This window comes from Pseudophryne corroboree, chromosome 3, assembly GCF_028390025.1.
Source record: "Pseudophryne corroboree isolate aPseCor3 chromosome 3, aPseCor3.hap2, whole genome shotgun sequence".
NCBI lineage: Eukaryota > Metazoa > Chordata > Amphibia > Anura > Myobatrachidae > Pseudophryne > Pseudophryne corroboree.
The window spans coordinates 281087533-281111901 of NC_086446.1; the positions used below are offsets into that span (position 1 = coordinate 281087533).

A 24369-nucleotide genomic window follows, 5' to 3' on the forward strand; every position below is an offset into this window, starting at 1 on the left:
CCAGTTTCCGCCCAGAAACACCCACTTCCTGTCAATCAGCAGAGCGATTGAAAAGCTTTGTTCGCCTGTGAGTAAAATAGCATAGTTTTGTGTAAATTATCTTAGCGCGTGCGCCCTGAGATGCATACACATGCGCAGAACTGCCGGATTTTAGCCTATTAGCAATTCTGCTAAAATTAGCAGCGAGCGAACAACTCGGAATGAGGGCCTAGGTCACCTGGATGCCACTACTGCTATTGTCTATGCCCCTAACGTAGACCAGCAATGGTTTTTTTGGCACACTACACAAGCGTTGTTTGGGCTATCTGTTTCTCAGTGGTGTCTTTAATTGCATCATCGACCGGTTTGCCTCCCAGGCCCAACCCAATGCATGTCGTGTCTCCAGATCTCTCACTTAACACGTCAAAGGGCCAAAATAATGTTTACACCTAAACCTGGTAAAGATCCAATTGTTCACTGATTACCACCCAATTTCCCTGCTAAACACTGACCTTAAACTTTTTTGAGCCAAAATTCTGGCGATCAGACTGAACATTCCCTGATCAGGTAGGCTTTGTACCTACTAAACAAGCCCTCGACAATACTAGATGCATGGTGGACATAACTCACCATATTAATACTCTAAAACTCCCATCCCTTCTCCTTTCCTTAGATGCTGAAAAGGCATTTCATAGAGTATAGTGGCCCTTTATTACCCACACCCTTCTCAGCTTTGGGTTCAAAGGTAAATTTGTCCGGGCCATCAGTGCTGTCTATTATAATCCCTCCCCCTCTGTTTTAGCAAGAGATCTTCTCTCAGATTCCTTTAGCATCTCCAATGGCACTAGGTAGGGGTAATCTCTCTCCCCACTCATTTTTACTGTGGACATTGAGCCCCTTGCCTGCTGGTTTTGAGCTAACCCAGACATCTCTGGCATCTCTATTGGCAGTTCTCAGTATCAAATTTCGCTATTTGTTAATGATGTCCTCTTCACCCTTACCAACCCTCTAATCTTCCTGCCACACCTATTCCAGAATTTGTCTCTTTATGGCCATTTTTCAGGTTACAAAATAAATAATGACAATTCGGAAGCCCTGCCTTTCCATATTCCAAGATCGGTTCTGGACCTCTTACAACGGACTCCATTAAATATCTTGGAATCCATCTTGCAAAATCATATGATAGTCTATATAAGGCCAGCTACCCCTCCTCTGTTCTGCGCCATTGAGTAGGATATCTTTAGCTGGCGGACTCATTTAATCTCCTGAATAGGCCGCATAAATGAGATAAAAATGAATGTCCTCCCCAAATTACTATACCTATTTCAGACTCTCCCAGTGGCAGTCCTCTCCCAAGTCCTCTCCTCTCTTCAGTCCTTATACTGTAAGTTTATCTGTAGTAATAGGAAGCCCTGCCTGCAAGGGACGTACTCCTCAAGAGTCTACAGTAGGAGGTCTACAGTGTGCCTTCCATTGCTTTCAAAATATTAACAGATCTGAGTTAATCTCTGCACATGCTGGGGCCTCCCCAGCAAAGGGTAAGGCCACCCAGCATGTGTGAGGCCTACCCCCAATGCGTCTGCAATTAAATTGCATATGCATCTGATATTAGTTTGACCCCTGGCAGCGCTCGGCCAGCAGCCATCTTTGTTTTGGAGCAGCTACGTATTATGTCATGCTGTGTCCCATGAACGCCCACCGCTGTTAATCACATTGCGTACACATCCTTCAGGTCTGAATGACCCCCTTAGTTGGTGGCCTGTCACTCCCCTAAAGGCACTTAGTGATGAATTAATTTGGAATCTGATCTGGGTAAGGTGGCATCCATATCCAATTTTCCATGTCTTCTCTGCATGCAAAGGCTCATCTCTGCTCATTTGGTCCCCACAGTCACTCTATCAATATGGGACTCTTTTGCCCCCAAGTTAGCTCTTTCTACCTTCATCTGAAACACCCTTGTGGCACCAACCCTTTCCCCCTTGGCCAATCATCTCGTATGGCATTTACTTGGACGGCAGCCAGCATCACCCACTTCCTTCATGTTCTCGGTAGATTTGCTCTGCAATTATTCACTGAAATATGTGAGAGACATCTCCTTCCATAATACTTTTTTTTACCAATACCTCCAAGTGCGGAACTTTATCACCTCATTCATTCCCACCACTGACTCTCTTTCCGCAACCCTACCATGATGAAACATCTATGTATCTATTGGCCCATGGACATAGGAATTTTTTTCCTTATTATACAACTCGATTTCAACCCTGAACCATTCACCCCTGGCTGCACATGAAATTTTGTGGGAATTTGATCTAGGTATTTCCCTGGGGGAGGAAACCTGGTAGGAAATTTGTCTAAATGCATCAAAATGCTTCAGCATCTACATCAAAGAAAATTCCTAGAAAGTATATTCCTGTTGGTACCTCATCGCGGAATGCTTACACCAAATATACCCTAAACCCTCCAACCTTTGTTGGCATCACTGTGGCCAGTTAGGCTCCATTTTTAATACAGTATTTGATGGACTTTTCCATAATGGGCCTTTTGGGCGATGGTTCATTACTTTTATAGCACTTTTAAACACCCCTTTTATCCCAGACTCACTACTCATATGTGCCCCAATCTGCCAGTCACCCAAGCTTGTTAACAACTTGATCCTGCATATCTCTTGTGCCGCTATATACGAAATTGCTAGAGCCTGGAAGCAACCTTCCCCTCAGTCTTGTTAAGAACTGAGTTTAGTTTGTGTCCAAAATGGAGTACGTAACCAGTCTCCAAATCAGCATAGTGGATAAGTTTCATGCAGGTTGGTCTCTTGAATCCAGTCACTGTACAGGATCAACAATGTGACCGTTCCTGGTCTCATTGAATAATTTTTTTTTGTTTTCTTCTTCTTCCCGTCTTATCCATCATACTTCCCTGCTACCTGCTCCATCCCCCCTCCTCTCTTCATTTCTGGCTCGCCTCTCTCCCTCTTTGACTCCCACTCTTTAACCCTTTGTTCTTTTCCTCCCTCCTAGCTCATTGGATATGCATGTGTTGGACCAATTGTTTCTATCATCACCTGGGACTACTGACACATTCTTTTCTCTACCTTGATACTCTTACCTGTTCTTTTTGAGAGTCTCATCTCTTATTACCCCCTCGCTGACTCCCACTTTTGTCACCGTCACTTCTCGGAATTTTCCCCAGTACATCACCTCTATATATCTTTACATGTTAACCTCACAGGTTTAACATTGTGTGCCCTGTTGTTCCACTTTATATATTTTGTTGCACTCCATCTGTGTCCTACTAGCCATGAAAAATGTTACTTTAACGTTGTCATTTTCATATCACCCTCTGTAACTGTTTTATGTAAAACTAAATAAAACTGTATGATTAAAAAAAAAAGAAAAATAGCCTAAAACAATTGACAGAGCAAAAGTAAGCCCTCCTCCCCCCTGCCCCCACCGACCGCAGTGTAACCCAAACCCACATGTTTCTCACCAACATGTTATCTAGTAAAATCAGTCTAGTGTGCATAGAAAGTAAAATGCTAACAGCAAGCAATAGAGTCATCTTTCCCAACATCCCCCTCCCTGCACTCAAATCCACCAGAAAAGGTAAACCTAATCCCTAACTACTGTAGGATAAACCCACAACTAACTACCACTTAAATAGGATGCAAGGTGGTGTCAACTATACCCCCAAAGTCCATTGCGCAACCAGTTCGGGAGTAAAGGGGCTGATGGTTTACTCTAGTGATGTGCACCGGAAATTTTTCGCGTTTTGTGTTTTGGTTTTGGGTTCGGTTCCGCGGCCGTGTTTTGGATTCAGACGCGTTTTGGCAAAACCTCACCGAAATTTTTTTGTCGGATTCGGGTGTGTTTTGGATTCGGGTGTTATTTTCAAAAAATCCTAAAAAACAGCTTAAATCATAGAATTTGGGGGTCATTTTGATCCCATAGTATTATTAACCTCAATAACCATAATTTCCACTCATTTCCAGATTATTTTCTTAACACCTCACACCTCACAATATTATTATTTTTAGTCCTAAAATTTGCACCGAGGTCGCTGGATGGCTAAGCTAAGCGAAACAAGTGGACGACACAAACACCTGGCCCATCTAGGAGTGGCACTGCAGTGTCAGGCAGGATGGCCCTTCAAAAAAATAGTCCCCAAACAGCACATGATGCAAAGAAAAACAGAGGCGCACCAAGGTCGCTGTGTGACACTAAGCTAAGCGACACAAGTGGCCGACACAAACACCTGGCCCATCTAGGAGTGGCACTGCAGTGTCAGACAGGATGGCCCTTCCAAAAAATTGTCCCCAAACAGCACATGATGTAAAGAAAAAAAGAGGCGCACCAAGGTGGCTGTGTGACTAAGCTAAGCGACACAAGTGGCCGACACAAACACCTGGCCCATCTAGGAGTGGCACTGCAGTGTCAGGCAGGATGGCCCTTTAAAAAAATAGTCCCCAAACAGCACATGATGCAAAGAAAAAAAGAGGCGCACCAAGGTCGCTGTGTGACTAAGCTAAGCGACACAAGTGGCCGACACAAACACCTGGCCCATCTAGGAGTGGCACTGCAGTGTCAATCAAGACAGGATGGCCCTTCCAAAAAATTGTCCCCAAACAGCACATGATGCAAAGAAAAATGAAAGAAAAAAGAGGTGCAAGATGGAATTGTCCTTGGGCCCTCCCACCCACCCTTATGTTGTATAAACAGGACATGCACACTTTAACAAACCCATCATTTCAGTGACAGGGTCTGCCACACGACTGTGACTGAAATGACTGGTTGGTTTGGGCCCCCACCAAAAAAGAAGCAATCAATCTCTCCTTGCACAAACTGGCTATACAGAGGCAAGATGTCCACCTCATCATCATCCTCCGATTCCTCACCCCTTTCACTGTGTACATCCCCCTCCTCACAGATTATTAATTCGTCCCCACTGGAATCCACCATCTCAGGTCCCCGTGTACTTTCTGGAGGCAATTGCTGCTGGTGAATGTCTCCACGGAGGAATTGATTATAATTCATTTTAATGAACATCATCTTCTTCACATTTTCTGGAAGTAACCTCGTACGCCGATTGCTGACAAGGTGAGCGGCTGCACTAAACACTCTTTCGGAGTACACACTGGAGGGAGGGCAACTTAGGTAGAATAAAGCCAGTTTCTGCAAGGGCCTCCAAATTGCCTCTTTTTCCTGCCAGTATACGTACGGACTGTCTGACGTGCCTACTTGGATGCGGTCACTCATATAATCCACCACCATTCTTTAAATGGTGAGAGAATCATATGCAGTGACAGTAGACGACATGTCAGTAATCGTTGCCAGGTCCTTCAGTCCGGACCAGATGTCAGCACTCGCTCCAGACTGCCCTGCATCACCGCCAGCGGGTGGGCTCAGAATTCTTAGCCTTTTCCTCGCACCCCCAGTTGCGGGAGAATGTGAAGGAGGAGATGGTGACGGGTCACGTTCCGCTTGACTTGACAATTTTCTCACCAGCAGGTCTTTGAACCTCTGCAGACTTGTGTCTGCCGGAAAGAGAGATACAACGTAGGTTTTAAATCTAGGATCGAGCACGGTGGCCAAAATGTAGTGCTCTGATTTCAACAGATTGACCACCCGTGAATCCTGGTTAAGCGAATTCAGGGCTCCATCCACAAGTCCCACATGCCTAGCGGAATCGCTCTGTTTTAGCTCCTCCTTCAATGTCTCCAGCTTCTTCTGCAAAAGCCTGATGAGGGGAATGACCTGACTCAGGCTGGCAGTGTCTGAACTGACTTCACGTGTGGCAAGTTCAAAGGGTTGCAGAACCTTGCACAACGTTGAAATCATTCTCCACTGCGCTTGAGTCAGGTGCATTCCACCTCCTTTGCCTATATCGTGGCCAGATGTATAGGCTTGAATGGCCTTTTGCTGCTCCTCCATCCTCTGAAGCATATAGAGGGTTGAATTCCACCTCGTTACCACCTCTTGCTTCAGATGATGGCAGGGCAGGTTCAGGAATGTTTGGTGGTGCTCCAGTCTTCTGTACGCGGTGCCTGAATGCCGAAAGTGGCCCGCAATTCTTCGGGCCACCGACAGCATCTCTTGCACGCCCCTGTCGTTTTTTAAATAATTCTGCACCACCAAATTCAAGGTATGTGCAAAACATGGGACGTGATGGAATTTGCCCAGATGTAATGCACGCACAAAATTGCTGGCGTTGTCCGATGTCACAAATCCCCAGGAGAGTCCAATTGGGGTAAGCCATTCTGCGATGATCTTCCTCAGTTGCCGTAAGAGGTCTTCAGCTGTGTGCCTAATCTGGAAAGCGGTGATACAAAGTGTAGCCTGCCTAGGAACGAGTTGGCGTTTGCGAGATGCTGCTACTGGTGCCGCTGCTGCTGTTCTTGCTGCGGGAGGCAATACATCTACCCAGTGGGCTGTCACAGTCATATAGTCCTGAGTCTGCCCTGCTCCACTTGTCCACATGTCCGTGGTTAAGTGGACATTGGGTACAACTGCATTTTTTAGGACACTGGTGAATCTTTTTCTGAGGTCTGTGTACATTTTCGGTATCGCCTGCCTAGAGAAATGGAACCTAGATGGTATTTGGTACCGGGGACACAGTACCTCAATCAAGTCTCTAGTTGGCTCTGAATTAACGATGGATACCGGAACCACGTTTCTCACCGCCCAGGCTGCCAAGGCCTGAGTTATCTGCTTTGCAGCAGGATGACTGCTGTGATATTTCATCTTCCTCGCAAAGGACTATTAGACAGTCAATTGCTTACTGGAAGTAGTACAAGTGGTCTTCCGACTTCCCCTCTGGGATGACGATCAGCTCCCAGCAGCAACAACAGCAGCGCCAGCAGCAGTAGGCGTTACACTCAAGGATGCATCGGAGGAATCCCAGGCAGGAGAGGACTCGTCAGACTTGACAGTGACATGGCCTGCAGGACTATTGGCTTTCCTGGGTAAGGAGGAAATTGACACTGAGGGAGTTGGTGGTGTGGTTTGCAGGAGCTTGGTTACAAGAGGAAGGGATTTAGTGGTCAGTGGACTGCTTCCGCTGTCACCCAAAGTTTTTGAACTTGTCACTGACTTATGATGAATGCGCTGCAGGTGACGTATAAGGGAGGATGTTCCGAGGTGGTTAACGTCCTTACCCCTACTTATTACAGCTTGACAAAGGCAACACACGGCTTGACACCTGTTGTCCGCATTTGTGTTGAAATAATTCCACACCGAAGAGCTGATTTTTTTTGTATTTTGACCAGGCATGTCAATGGCCATATTGCTCCCACGGACAACAGGTGTCTCCCCGGGTGCCTGACTTAAACAAACCACCTCACCATCAGAATCCTCCTTGTCAATTTCCTCCCCAGCGCCAGCAACACCCATATCCTCATCCTGGTGTACTTCAACAGTGACATCTTCAATTTGACTATCAGGAACTGGACTGCGGGTGCTCCTTCCAGCACATGCAGGGGGCGTGCAAATGGTGGAAAGCGCAAGCTCTTCCCGTCCAGTGTTGGGAAGGTCAGGCATCGCAACCGACACAATTGGACTCTCCTTGGGGATTTGTGATTTTGAAGAACGCACAGTTCTTTGCTGTGCTTTTGCCAGCTTAAGTCTTTTCTTTTTTCTAGCGAGAGGATGAGTGCTTCCATCCTCATTTGAAGCTGAACCACTAGCCATGAACATAGGCCAGGGCCTCAGCCGTTCCTTGCCACTCCGTGTCGTAAATGGCATATTGGCAAGTTTACGCTTCTCCTCAGATGCTTTTAATTTAGATTTTTAGGTCATTTTACTGAACTTTTGTGTTTTGGATTTTACATGCTCTCTACTATGACATTGGGCATCGGCCTTGGCAGACGACGTTGATGGCATTTCATCGTCTCGGCCATGACTAGTGGCAGCAGCTTCAGCACGAGGTGGAAGTGGATCTTGATCTTTCCCTTTAACCTCCACATTTTTGTTCTCCATTTTTTAATGTGTGGAATTATATGCCAGTATCAATAGCAATGGCCTACTACTATATTTACTGCGCAAAACTAAAGTGCACCACAGGTATAGAATGTAGATGGATAGTATACTTAATGGATGACGAGTGACGACACAGAGGTAGGTACACAGCAGTGGCCTACCGTACTGCTATATATAGTATACTGGTGGACATTGTCAGCAAACTGCTAAACTAGTCTAAAAAAATGCACCACAGGTATACAATGTAGATGGATAGTATACTTAATGGATGACGAGTGACGACACAGAGGTAGGTACAGCAGTGGCTTACCGTACTGCTATAAGTATATATATAGTATACTGGTGGACACTGTCAGCAAACTGCAAAACTGTCTAAAATGCACCACAGGTATAGAATGTAGATGGATAGTATACTTAATGGATGACGAGTGACGACACAGAGGTAGGTACAGCAGTGGCCTACCGTACTGCTATAAGTATATATATAGTATACTGGTGGACACTGTCAGCAAACTGCAAAACTGTCTAAAATGCACCACAGGTATAGAATGTAGATGGATAGTATACTTAATGGATGACGAGTGACGACACAGAGGTAGGTACACAGCAGTGGCCTACCATACTGCTATATATAGTATACTGGTGGACACTGTCAGCAAACTGCTAAACTGTCTAAAATGTACCACAGGTATAGAATGTAGATGGATAGTATACTTAATGGATGACGAGTGACGACACAGAGGTAGGTACAGCAGTGGCCTACCGTACTGCTATAAGTATATATATAGTATACTGGTGGACACTGTCAGCAAACTGCAAAACTGTCTAAAATGCACCACAGGTACAGAATGTAGATGGATAGTATACTTAATGGATGACGAGTGATGACACAGAGGTAGGTACACAGCAGTGGCCTACCGTACTGCTATATATAGTATACTGGTGGACACTGTCAGCAAACTGCAAAACTGTCAAAAATGCACCACAGGTATAGAATGTAGATGGATAGTATACTTAATGGATGACGAGTGACGACACAGAGGTAGGTACAGCAGTGGCCTACCGTACTGCTGTAAGTATATATATAGTATACTGGTGGACACTGTCAGCAAACTGCAAAACTGTCTAAAATGCACCACAGGTATAGAATGTAGATGGATAGTATACTTAATGGATGACGAGTGACGACACAGAGGTAGGTACAGCAGTGGCCTACCGTACTGCTATAAGTATATATATAGTATACTGGTGGACACTGTCAGCAAACTGCAAAACTGTCTAAAATGCACCACAGGTATAGAATGTAGATGGATAGTATACTTAATGGATGACGAGTGACGACACAGAGGTAGGTACACAGCAGTGGCCTACCGTACTGCTATATATAGTATACTGGTGGACACTGTCAGCAAACTGCTAAACTAGTCTAAAAAAATGCACCACAGGTATACAATGTAGATGGATAGTATACTTAATGGATGACGAGTGACGACACAGAGGTAGGTACAGCAGTGGCCTACCGTACTGCTATAAGTATATATATAGTATACTGGTGGACACTGTCAGCAAACTGCAAAACTGTCTAAAATGCACCACAGGTATAGAATGTAGATGGATAGTATACTTAATGGATGACGAGTGACGACACAGAGGTAGGTACACAGCAGTGGCCTACCGTACTGCTATATATAGTATACTGGTGGACACTGTCAGCAAACTGCAAAACTGTCTAAAATGCACCACAGGTATAGAATGTAGATGGATAGTATACTTAATGGATGACGAGTGACGACACAGAAGTAGGTACACAGCAGTGGCCTACCATACTGCTATATATAGTATACTGGTGGACACTGTCAGCAAACTGCAAAACTGTCTAAAATGCACCACAGGTATAGAATGTAGATGGATAGTATACTTAATGGATGACGAGTGACGACAGAGGTAGGTACAGCAGTGGCCTACCGTACTGCTATAAGTATATATATAGTATACTGGTGGACACTGTCAGCAAACTGCAAAACTGTCTAAAATGCACCACAGGTATAGAATGTAGATGGATAGTATACTTAATGGATGACGAGTGACGACACAGAGGTAGGTACACAGCAGTGGCCTACAGTACTGCTATATATAGTATACTGGTGGACACTGTCAGCAAACTGCAAAACTAAAATGCACCACAGGTATAGAATGTAGATGGATAGTATACTTAATGGATGACGAGTGATGACACAGAGGTAGGTACACAGCAGTGGCCTACCGTACTGCTATATATAGTATACTGGTGGACACTGTCAGCAAACTGCTAAACTAGTCTAAAAAAATGCACCACAGGTATAGAATGTAGATGGATAGTATACTTAATGGATGATGAGTGACGACACAGAGGTAGGTACAGCAGTGGCCTACCGTACTGCTATATATAGTATACTGGTGGACACTGTCAGCAAACTGCTAAACTAGTCTAAAAAAATGCACCACAGGTATACAATGTAGATGGATAGTATACTTAATGGATGACGAGTGACGACACAGAGGTAGGTACAGCAGTGGCCTACCGTACTGCTATATATAGTATACTGGTGGACACTGTCAGCAAACTGCTAAACTAGTCTAAAATGCACCACAGGTATACAATGTAGATGGATAGTATACTTAATGGATGACGAGTGACGACACAGAGGTAGGTACAGCAGTGCACTCTGCACTGTACTACTCCTATACAATATTAATTATACTGGTGGTCCCCAGTCCCCACAATAAAGCAGCACACTGTGAGCACAGATATGGAGTGTTTTTCAGGCAGACAACGTATACTGGTGGTCACTGTCAGCAAAACTCTGCACTGTACTCCTGCTATAGCTGCTCCCCAGTCCCCACAATTAAGCAGTGTGAGCACTCAGCACAGATATATCATGCAGCACACTGAGCACAGATATGGTATGGAGCGTTTTTTTCAGGCAGAGAACGGATAAAAAAACTGGTGGTCACTTATCAGCAAAACTATGCACTGTACTCCTAACAGCTGCTCCCCAATCCTCCCCACAATTAAGCAATAAAAAACAAACAAGAATCAACTGTCTTCTACAATAAACGGAGAGGACGCCAGCCACGTCCTCTCCCTATCATCTCCAATGCACGAGTGAAAATAGCGGCGACGCGCGGCTACTTATATAGAATCCGAATCTCGCGAGAATCCGACAGCGGGATGATGACGTTCGGGCGCGCTCGGGTTAGCCGAGCCATACGGGAGAATCCGAGTATGGCTCGGACCCGTGTAAAAAGGGTAAAGTTCGGGGGGGTTCGGTTTCTCGGAAACCGAACCCGCTCATCACTAGTTTACTCCAAATCCACAAACAATAGAAGTCCCAGACATATAGGTAGGAGCAATAATACTGGGAGAAAAGGGACAACAATGAACACCTAGTTGGGAAATACTGTACAATAGACAACAATAGAGATCTTTACAATATCAATAACATCATCTGAAATAATATGTAAAACAGGTAGAATAAGAATTAAGATGAACCCATGTCAGCCCAGGGGACCATCCCATCTGGGATTCTGAAGATCGATCCAGGATGCAGCTGTATTAGGGGAGTCGAAGAAATGATAATTGCCATTTGACACCAGCTGCAAACAAGCAGGAATAAGCATGATATAGGGTAGTTGTAGATCCCATAATAACATTGACAAAGTATGCTGTGACCACTGGATTCCAAAAGACCTGTGTACCTAGCAAGACAGAGGATGATATTATGGTCCGTATTGTGCTTGATTCTGGCAATAATTGTCCTTGATGGAGCCCCCAGAGCACTAGTAGATATACAGTGCCTTGCTAAAGTATTCACCCCCCTTTGCATTTTTCATGTTTTGTTTCCTCACAACCTGGAATTAAAATGGATTGTTTGAAGGTTTGCACTACAACTTTGAAGATGTTTTTTTTATTGTGAAGTATACAACAATTAGGACAAAACAACAGAAAACTTCAGTGTGCATAACTATTCACCCCCCCCCCCCCTATAGTCAGTACTTTGTACAGCCACCTTTTGCAGCAATTACAGCTGCAACTCGCTTTGGATTAGTCTCTATGAGCTTGCCACATCTTGCCACTGGGATTTTGCCCATCCCTCAAGGCAAAACTGCTCCAGCTCCTTCATGTTGGATGGTTGCCGCTTGTGAACAGCAATCTTCAAGTCTGATTACAGATTCTCAATTGGATTGAGATCTGGGCTTTGACTAGGCCATTCTTCCAACACATTTAAATGTTTTCCCTTAAACCACTCAAGTGTTGCTTTAGCATTATGCTTCGGGTCATTGTCCTGCTGAAAGGTGAATCTCCGTCCCAGTCTCAAATCACAGGCAGACTGAAACAGGTTTTGCTCAAGAATATCCCTGTATTTAGCACCATCAATCTTTCCCTCGACTTGAAACAGTTTACCAGTCCCTGCTGCTGAAAAACATCCCCACAGCATGATGCTGCCACCACCATGTTTCACTGTGGATGGTGTTCTTGGGGAGATGGGATGTGTTGAGTTTGCACCAGACATAGCGTTTTCCTTGGTGGCTGAAAAGTTACATTTTAGTCTCATCTGACCAGAGCACCTTCCTCCATACATTTAGGGAGTCGTCCACATGCCTTTTGGCAAACTCAATACGTGCCTTCTTATTTTTAACACTAAGTAATGGCTTTTTTCTGGCCACTCTTCCATAAAGCCCAGCTATATGGAGTGTACGTCTTATTGTCGTCACATGCACAGATACACCAGTCTCTGCTGTGGAACTCTGCAGCTACTTCTGGGTTACCTTTTGGTCTCTGTGTGACCTCTCTGATTAATGCCCTCTTTGCCCGGTCTGTGAGTTTTGGTGGCTGGCCCTCTCTTGGCAGGTTTGTTGTGGTACCATGTTCTTTCCACTTGAAGATGATGGATTTGATAGTGCTATGGGGGATCATCAAAGCTTTAGATATTTTTTCTAACCCAACCCTGACTTGTACTTCTCAACAACTTTATCCCTGACTTGTCTGGAGAGCTCCTTGGTCTTCATGGTGTAGTGCCTCTTGCTAAGTGGTGTTGCAGCCTCTGGGGTCTTTCAGTAAAGGTGTGTTTATACTGACAGATCATGTGACACTTAGATTGCACACAGGTGGACATCATTTAACTAATTATGTGACTTCTGAAGGTAATTGGTTGCACCAGAACTTTTGAGGGGCTTCATAGCAAAGGGGGTGAACACATATGCACATGCCAATTTTCAAATTTTTATTTCTAAAAATTATTTTTTATATACATTTTTGTCATTTCACTTCACCAACTTAGACAATTTTGTGACGATCCATCAAATAAAATTCAGATAAAAAAAATAAAAATAAATTACAGGTTGTAATGTAACAAAATAGGTAAAAAGCCAAGGGGGTGAATACTTTAGCAAGGCACTGTATGATGAGCCCTTTTAAAAATAAATTGTGGAGTAAGCACATCTCATTCAAACATGTGGGGTCATTCAAGTGCGGTTGGATTAGCTATCACTGCTGCTTCCTTGGAAGCAGCTGTGATAGCGCTGTATGTAGATGCAGCAGGAGGCATCTATTACATGCAGGCCACGTCTGCAACAGCAGTGATCTGACTTGTATCCTAAGATCCTAAGATGCAGCATAAGATCAAAGCAACCACCATCGGTTGGCTTTGCTGCACCCATGGTGCCGCACAAGTCGCCCATTGCAGAGGCCAGGATATCTCCTTCCTATGGCCGAGATCCCTAGCCTTTTTCCACCCCCTAAATGGCGGCAACATACCTCCATTTGTCCAATCAATGAAAGTCCGATGCTGGTCTGCATCCAATGCGGTAGGACCCATTCGCGCATGCGCACATCGGGTCCTGTGCATGTGCACAGTACCAAAATAGGTACTTTGCGCTGATAGTCTCAGGTGCAACCACTCATGAATGACTGGCATAGGGTGGAGCCTTCAGCTTTTTCAGGCAATTCAACCAAATTTTATTCCAATGAAGCACCCCTCAATATTTGTGAGCTGTTGCTGGCATGCTGTCATCTGGGTTTCCAAAGAAGTCATCTGGAAGAGGTGCTGCATTGTCCTTCAGAATACAAATATGATTTTCTGTCTCACCAGTGCGATCTATCATCTTTTGCATATCTTGTCAGATAAGGGACAAATCAATATGGACCTCCACAATACCATCTATCACCTTCTTCTCAGAATCTGTAAAAGCTTGCAGAAGCTGCTCCAGTAACAGCTTGTGTTTGCATGGAGGATGGTAGAATATCCACAGCATCAGTGGTAGAGTCTTGATAAGAATCAGTGCATGAAAACATATCAAGCATGACAGCAGCCGAGGGCTGAGAGTTCCAGTTCATGGGGGAAGGGTGTGAGGAGTATATCCGGAAGCACAGTAATGACGACCGCACATAGAAGAATTGCAGAGGTCACAACACAATCAGGCCAGAAGCAGGTAAGAAAACAGCAGCGGTGAGGCAGGTCAGGAGAGTAGAGTCATCAGCAGGTAAGTATCTCACCAGCACAAAGTTGTCCCCCCTGCAAGTTGATATCCACTGAAAAGAAAATCCAGGAAAGGCACAAGTCTCTGCCTGTAAATTTCACATATTGCAATGTACTTCTTGGCTCAGCAATTAACATTTTTAGGTGACATTCACTCACTCACTCACTCACTCACTCACTCACTCACTCACTCACTCTTACACCCAGCTGTATTTCACTGCAGCCTCCACTTCAATGACTGCATTTAGGGGACAGGTAAATCCTGAACAGATGTTTTTATCCTGGTGCCTCACCCCCAAGCATACCACAATACTGTATATCATTTCAAAGTTTTCCCTACTGTCACTTTAGGACCACCTCTTCATCTATTTCAACTATTTCCCTTCTAAAATATAGGTTATTTATTCCTTAGATTAGTCATGTGAGTGAGGATACAGTGGAACTCCAGTATAAATGTCACTATTGTATTGTTGAACGCTTTTAGAACATTTGCAGAATTGTGGGCAAAATGAGCTTTTCTATATAAAGTGCTCCTGGACTGTACAAAAGATATCGCAGTGAAAGCCAGGCTGATGCCAGGTTTCCATCACCTCTGCGGTTATTCAAAAATCCCATATTTTGGAGGGGAGAAAAATGCAGTGTTGGTAGATTTTTCAAATAATCAGTTGGAAGGTTGGATCTTAATAGAGTATATTGACCAAAATGGTTTAGGGTATAAAGTAGTGCATATGCGATGTGACACCAGTTTGAAAGATATGGAATAAGTCTGAATATGTAGGAAAAGAATGATACAGGTAAGTTATAGAAACCAACCACTTCTGCTTTTGCTCATCTGTTGCCATCGAATGAATAATGAGAGAGTGTATATGCCAAATCATCTGGTATTGAGGTAAGTATAGAACACTTCTGCTTTCCAAGATAAGTATCACAGTTCAGCTGATTCTTTTTTCTACAGTACCTGGTATTCCCAGAAGGTCCCCCTTTCTGGTACTGACCAGGCCCAACACTGCTTGGCTTCCAAGATCAGATGAGATCTGGCATATCCAGTGTGGTATGACTGTAGATAGTGGATAAACGTTACTGCTAAACGCATGGAATTACCTGTATGTTGGAAGAGAGTGTATAGAGATGGCATAAGTCACAGGGTGTGATCAGGAAACAGTGAAGAGTTGAGGGCTTGGTATGCTATGTGCAAAAAAAGAAACGTAGTGTACTTCTGCTGTCCACTAGGGGGCCCCTGGTACTTGTATCAGCATTGCAGGGTGCAGCCTTGAAAGTGAATGAGAGAGTACAGGAATTAATCACAAGAATGATAGCAGAAATGAGTAAGCCAATAATTGGCCTGGCGTCAAAACAGCAAAAGTGCATACTACTTGTAAGCTTGGATGTAGAAGCTCTCTATACGAGTATCAATCATGATCTAGGCACCAAGGCCGTGTAGCATTTTTTACAGATGGAAGGAATGGATGATTTTCAAGAATTCCTATTGGTTCTACTTAACTTTGTCCTCTGCAAGAACTACTTTACATTTAATAACTACTTATACACCCAGGAATGCTGAACAGCTATGGGGCAGTTTCTGCCTCCACGTACGCTAACCTCTTCCTGGGTTGTTGGGAGAAAGAATTTGTATTCCATGAAAACCAAGAGCATTACAATAAACATATCATCTTATAGACACACTATATCGACAATATTCTCATGATCTGGGAAGGAACGCCAGATGAATTATTACAGTTCATATCACATCTGAACCCCACCAATCTAAACCTCTCCTTCAGTCATGAGCATAACAGAGACAACATTACCTTCTTGGACCTCAGGATATACAGAGACACTGATAACAAGCTAGCTACAGAGATCTACAGAAAGAAAACTTCAACCAACACTCTGCTACATCAATATAGATCACATTTTCCACCAACAGTTCAGAATATCCCCAAAGTGGAATTGTTTCGATTAAAAAGGAACTGCTCGAGTAGCGAAATTTATGAAGAGAAAAGCAAAGATCTAATGATGAGGCTCAAAGAACGTGGATACAGCTCTAGATCCATAAAACAGCAGAGAAATCCCTTCAGCAAACCACAAGGTAATCCTTAGTCTTCCACCAGAAACCTCCTTCCAAGAACAAGAACGTTATAAGTTTTGTAGGCACATTCTGTGAAGAATGGAAAGAAATTAGGGGAATTCTACAACAACATTGGCCAGTTCTTCTTTTGAATAATGACTTATCCACTAAGTTAAAGACCTCCATCAATATGAGCTAGTGACGTTCGCCCAAACTGAGAGACCAATTGGTCCAGAGTCACTGTACATCACAACTTCCCAGAGAACCAATCATAACAGTCTCCTACCCTTGTGGAAATTACAAAGCCTGTCAGTATACTTCCAGAACCACTGAAATAGTGCATAAATACAACAATCAAATCGAAATCACAGATTACTTCAATTGCAGAAGCACTAATGTTGTTTATTGCATAACATGCCCATGTCATAAAAAATATGTGGGTATGACCACCCGCATGCTCAAACAAACGGCACTCGAACACATCACTTTGGTTCGAAATGAAAAAATGGATCAACAGAAATTCAAACAACTTACTGCGGTTGCTAAATATTTCCTTCAATGTCATTCTGGCTCGCCCAAAGATCTAAGAATTTCTGGTCTTGAACAGATTAAACTAGTAATTAGTGGAGGAGACATAACGAAACCTTTGTTGAAAAAAGAGAGTGAATGGAATTTCAAACTTGGGCTAAATGAATATATAAATTATGGGGTTTTTCTCGAAGGATAAAGTACCTCAACCAGCAATTATGTCCTCACACATCGGATGACTAATCAGAACCATGGATACCATGTGTGGAGATGCCCACTGCTCCACTGATTAAGTCATCACTTTTTCACCACTCATTTGGTACACAATCTCCATAATCATATACTGTATTTAAGAATCAATTTGAACCACATATCCGTATTCACAATTGCATCAGTGTGCTGCATACCCAATTATTATACTATCATATTTATTTAAGATTCTCTTTATATATATATATATATATATATATATAAAATTCCAAAAAAAGACAGCGGCACTCAAGGATTTGTAAATGGAAAAAGTGTATTCAAAATCGTTTACATGAAGCCGACGTTTCGGGGCTCACATGCCCCTTTGTCAAGGTGTGTGTGTTACACACCTTGACAAAGGGGCATGTGAGCCCCGAAACGTCGGCTTCATGTAAACGATTTTGAATACACTTTTTCCATTTACAAATCCTCGAGTGCCGCTGTCTTTTTTTGGAATTTTGCATCATCACCACAGAAGGCACCGAGGTTGGTGATACAAGACAGGAGAGTGCCAGTCCATTTGGGAGGTATATATATATATATATATATATATAAACTCTTCTCTATGTGAAGCGGCACTCTCCACTCCTCCTGGGAACTGGCTCCGGTGCCCTCCACAAGGCCTGTATATCCTTACATATAGATAGTTCAGAGGCGGCACTCGGAGACTGAGTCAATATGTGAAAAAAGCCCACGTGTTTATTCGACGTTTCGAGGGTCGAGCCCCCGTCTTCAAGAAACACAACACACAAGTGACAATGTATAACAACACACTTAAATAGCTTACCCCTCCTTCGGACGCCAGCCCCCGTTGTGAAAACGCCGCCCGCGGCTCTGGGTCCCACACTTTCAGCCAGAACTTACCACGTCACAGGAAGGCGCGTCACCACGCCGTCCGGCGGCGTCCACAGCGGCTGTTGGCATGGGGACAGATAGTTACCGCCATGGTAGCAGTGTAAACAATGTGCTTAACATAAACAAAAGTGACATCATAAATCTATTGCCAATGCCTTGACAAAATCACGTGAACAATATCATACTACATATATTCATAAAACAATCTCTATTCATAAACCTGGTGAAATTGCAAACATTTAAGACACACTGAAGTAAATTACTCAGTGTGAAGCATTATGTGAAAAACATCTAAATATTAAATATTAAAAATTGGGAAAAAAGGTACTGCAATCTTTCTTACCTATCTCATACTACATAAACTTATATAAATAGCAATCTTCCTTAAAAGCGATCAAACAGAGCTATATGCTATGCGGCTGCCATTCTAGATCTATTATATCTCGATTAACTCTTTACATAATTTATTACGACGCTATATATCCAGCCTATATATTTCTCATGGCCTCTATATGGCCTGACACCTAATTACTGCGTGCTGCGGTGTGCATTATACATTAAGGCAATATCATCCTATAAAAAACAGTGAAGGCCCAAGCTGTCATTTAGACCTCTAGGATAGATGGTATCCAGCTTAAATATCCAGCGTGATTCTAATTGTAATAGCTTTTTGGCTCGATTGCCCCCACGTAACGAGAAGGGGACTTGGTCCACAATCTTGTATCGTAGGGATGCCAGTGTGTGTCTCATCTGGGCGAAATGCCGCGCCACCGGTTGTTCACTACTCCCTGACTGTAGTGCTGTCCGGATGGTAGACCGGTGTTGGGCCATCCTTTCCTTAAATTGACATTGCGTCTTCCCTATGTAGTATAAACTACACGAGCAGATTAGTACATATATGACGTATGTCGAGCTACATGTTAGTGGCCATCTAATGGACACTCTCTTCCCAGTATGGGGATGTACAATGTAATCCTCAGTCTGCATGAAGCTGCAAGTCATGCAGCCGAGGCACTTAAAGCACCCCGGTTTTCGACTGAGAAAATTAGTACATTGTGATGTGCTTTTTAAACTCGTAACATAATTTTTGACCAACAGGTCCTTAAAGATTAGCACTCCGCGTGTAGCAGGGCAGGATTCTGCTGTGATGCAAAGCGGGTAAACTGGGGTTGGATGCAATCATGGGCCATAATTGCTTCATCTGTGTACAGGATCTGCTACTAGCTGTATTAAATTCATTGATCCATGGCACTTTATTAACCTTGGGCTTGTCTACTTGACTTTGTAGCAATTCCACCCTGCTTTTAATGAGAGCCTTTTTCTTGGCTGCTTGTAAAAGCTTCAGGGGGTAGCCTCTCTGTAAATATGTGTCAGTCATGCGGTTAAGTTGTACCTCCAATTCCTCAGGGTCGCTAGTGATCCTGCGCACCCTCAGGAACTGGGAAAATGGCAGTCCCCCTAACCGCCGCTGGAGGGTGGAAACTGTCGTACTGCAACAATGTGTTGCGGTCCGTGGGTTTTGAATAAATAGACGTCTGTATGCTGCCTTCTTTAACCATAATCTTGATGTCAAGATAACAAATTTCACATGTACTCGTGGTCAATACTAATTTCACCGGGCTATCTGAGGTGTTGTACTCTTTAATCAGTGTGATTAAGGTCTGGGACGTCCCATCCCAAAACACCAACAGGTCGTCTATGTACCTGTAATATAGCATTATGCGGGTGGAGATGGTTGGGTCAGTGAAAAACAGCCGTCTCTCTACCTCCCACATGTACGAATTTGCTAAAGACGGGGCCACTGCCGACCCCATTGCACACCCAGATACTTGTTTAAAGAACCGCCCATTAAACAAAAAGGAATTCCGCGTTAGTGTGAATTCCAATAAATGCAAGAATAACTCAATATCTGGGCCTTCATAGGCCTTATTGTGTGTGATGAGGTTCCTTACTGCCATGATCCCTGCCTGATGGGGAATGCATGTGTACAAACTTGTTACGTCAAGAGTCGCCATGGTCATCCCACTGGGCACTTTATCAAAAGTTAACAACTTTCTTAGAATCATGTTTGAATCCTTGAGGTAAGGAAAATGTGGCCTGCACACATGGCTGCAAATAGGTGTCCAAAAAGATGGAAATTGGCTCGCACAAGGAACCCCTTGGCAAATAATCGGCCGACCCGGGTGATTCCGTGCATCCTTGTGCACCTTTGGGATTGTGTAAAAAACCGGGACAACCGGATGCGTGCAGGTCAATTTACTCTGTACCTCAGCTGAAATCGTGCCCCTACTCCTAGCTTCTCCCAAAATTGCATCAAGCTCTACCTTAAAGGCCACCGTGGGGTCACTGTTTAATTCACTGTATGTTTCATTATCTGCTAACAACCGATCACATTCTCTAATGTAATCCGTGGTGTTCAACACCACTATACCACCCCCTTTGTCCGCTCCCCTGATGATGATGTCCTGCCTGTTCCTAAGTGATCTTAATGCAAGGTGTTCTTTCTTCGTGAGGTTTTTAGGCATCATAGGGGGAGGTACATCCTGAATGGTGTCCATCATGCGGGAGAAAGTTTTTATTGACGGGTGGTTTGACACCGGGTCGAACTTGGAGTTTTGACCTAATATCTTGATCTGAGGTTTTAAGCCAGTGTCTAGTGACTTCTCTGTTGTTTTCCCAAAATATTCTTTTAACTTTAATGTCCTGTGAAATTTAAACGTCTCAACCTTCCAGCCAAATTTGTTTGGTGCATTAGTGGGAACATAGGAAAGACCCTTGCTTAACACCAATGTTTCTGCTGGGGATAATGTTGTAGAGGATAAGTTAAAAATTAATTCCATGTCGACCGTGGGGACGTTTAAATTTCACAGGACATTAAAGTTTAAAGAATATTTTGGGAAAACAACAGAGAAGTCACTAGACACTGGCTTAAAACCTCAGAAAGGCTCTGAACTATCTATCTATCTATCTATCTATCTATCTATCTATCTATCTATCTATCTATCTATCAATATTTATATATATATATATATATATATATATATATATATTTATTTATTATTTAACCAATACAAATAACCCCATTTTTTTCACGTCACAATATAATTTATGTACACCATTACCCCCTCCTTTCCACCATATTCCTCACCAATACATATTAAACCTCAGATACACTTTACCACCACATCCCGTCATCACACAGCATACCCAATCCTGCAACATGCTAGCACCATGATCCTCCCTCACATAGATTTGCATAAACAACACCTCTCTGCACTCTATGCCCCCCTTTCTCCCCCTTTCCCCTCCCCCACCCTCATCACACGGTTTGCAGTACATTTATGACCAACACATCACATTTATTGGCTTGATACACACTTTTGCTTTGCCACCCATCCCTTGCTCTATTAATAATACTTTTACCCCATACGATATTCTATGACCATCTCACACACGTAACACTCCTCTCACCACCACACCATATTTACACCAATGTATACACTACATCAGCCTCATCACTCACACCATCCCTATCACACAGCTGATAGTATAACAGTACAGGTTGCACATAAACTCAATATTTCACATCAAGGTACTTCAGTATATGTATATATAGACTGTCCAGGAGTTGGCAGATGCTTTAGTCCAGGTCTGGGAGGAGATCCCTCAGGAGACCATCCGCCACCTCATCAGGAGCATGCCCAGGCGTTGTAGGGAGGTTATACAGGCACGTGGAGGCCACACACACTACTGAGCCTCATTTTGACTTGTTTTAAGGACATTACATCAAAGTTGGATAAGCCTGTAGTGTGTTTTTCCACTTTAATTTTGAGTGTGACTCCAAATCCAGACCTCCATGGGTTAATAAATTTGATTTCCATTGATAATTTTTGTGTGATTTTGTTGTCAGCACATCCAACTATGTAAAGAACAAAGTATTTAATAATAATATTTCATTCATTCAGATCTAGGATGTGTTATTTTAGTGTTCCCTTTATTTTTTTGAGCAGTGTGTGTGTATATATATATATATATATATATTTATTTTCATTGTATTTCATTTAATATTTTATTTCATTATTATTATTATTTTTAAACACATTTTTATTGTATTTTTCTTAAGAAAGTACAAATGACAGCATATAATAAAATAATGACAGCATCATGATATACAATAGAGCTACAATGAATTGGATCGCAGATGCAATTGGGCAGCATTTCAGACTCCCCACCCACAGGAGAGCGGAAAAAATCCAGAATATAGCCGGAAATCAGTAATAAACAGCTGTATAATGAATAGCGATTTCACAGTCAATCAGATTGAAAAATAGACATAATGATAATATGAATATTCACATCGCAAATTTAAGGACACTGTCAAAAGGAAAGAAACAAGACAAAACAAAAAAGAATAACCAGTAACTGGAAATAGTAGAAGGGGGGGTTATACAAGGAAGGCTTCATACATATACAGATGTTCAAGGCCATCTATCGATTAGATCAGTAAAGGGATCAGGTGGGTGCCATTTATTTAATTATTATTACTTTTTTTATTTTCAGTAATATTTTCTTATATATTTTTTAATTTGTATTTTTATTATTATTATTTTATTTTTATTTTATATCTTTTTACATCTTTTTTTCATAATTTATTTCTCTTTATCGTTCATTAATTTATTTATTTATTATCATAATTATAACTGTGCTTTACTCTATATACACATTCACATTATTTTCATTACTTTCAGTTATATTCCTTTATCTCCCCTTATTCAGATCATCAGATCTCTGTATAGAACTTTAATTGTATTACTCTAATGAGAATAGGTATACAGAATACCAAGGCAATTATTATCAGCCACTCCAGCATTATTCCCTCCATCCACAAGGCGACCCTTAACCATATGTGTCAATCATCCAGGATTTCCCAAGTTCAAACCTAGCATCTGATTGGTCAGTGCGGCCAATATAGCACCTCACACGGGAACTGTCTGACCTGACGATCAGGTGAACAAGCTTCCCGAGCAAATGGTCGACATGGGACTGTTTTTGGTGTCATTTTTTCCGTAACATGACTAGGAACCCCAATTAGTGTACCACGTCCTCTTGCATGGCTTGCTTCGCTCGCCATGCTGCGGGCAAGGTGCCTCGCTCCGTTACCGCTGCGCTCAGCACAGGTTACCGTTCCCAAACAAAGTTCATGTGGATGGTAAAGTATGAAAAAGATGAAAGTCTATTTTAAAAAAAAAAAAGCCATGTTGACCTTTTCAGGTGTCAACCTGTCCTGTGTCGACCATTTTCATGTTTTGACCATATGTCCATGTCGACCATGTCAATGTTGACCAATAGTGGTCAACCTAATGACTGTTGACCTTAACATGGTCGATCATCCAAATGGATACCCCTGACACCACTAAACTACGGAACACTGGTAACTGTCCTGATAGGAGAAATGGCGCTGATATCATTCACCATCCATCCCCGGCTGCAACAAACTCCAGAGATCTGTGTTATTGTATATATACACTTTGATGTAAAGTGGTCCAATTAGTGACCAACGCTTACCTGTGGATAATTACTGGGGCCATGATACATGGTTATGATATACCATTAACAGCACTTGCGATATTATCTTACACCTAGTGGTAACCCTGACAAACCCAGTGCTACTCTGAACGGTGTGTTAAACTCTGCAATACAAGCACCTATGTTTGATTTCCTTACATTTGTTTCGTATATATCTTGATATCTACAGGATGCGGTCAAGATCCCGCTGGACGGAATCCCGGAGGTCGGAATAGCGACACCGGGATCCCAACCGGCACAATCCCAACATATTCTCCTTCCCATAGAGGGAGACTAAATTAGTGTGCCCGCAAGGGGCTGCGTTGTGCTCGCCCCCCTGTCGGGATTGTGCCGGTCGGGATCCCGGTGTCGGTATTCCGACCGCCGGGATTCTGTCCGGCAGTATCGCGTACTGATCCCATATCTACACACTGGTTGAATTTTATATGCCAGTTGTTTGATATGATCATGCTTACACATTTAGCTCAGCATACTTTACATTTCTGACAAAAGATTTGCCAGTTAAACATATGCCATTGCAACACTGTATCACTTCTTCAAAAGTTAGAGACAGCAAGTCTTTGTGTATTGAATTGTGTATTAATTCTGTATCTTCTGCACTGAAATTTTAAAC

At 43.0% G+C, this 24369-nt stretch overlaps 1 pseudogene; it reads right to left on the minus strand.

Annotated features, from left to right (window-relative positions):
• Positions 1-15416: 15416 nt before the first annotated feature.
• Positions 15417-15535, minus strand: LOC134892080 (5S ribosomal RNA; annotated as a pseudogene).
• Between the last annotated feature and the right edge of the window lie 8834 nt (positions 15536-24369).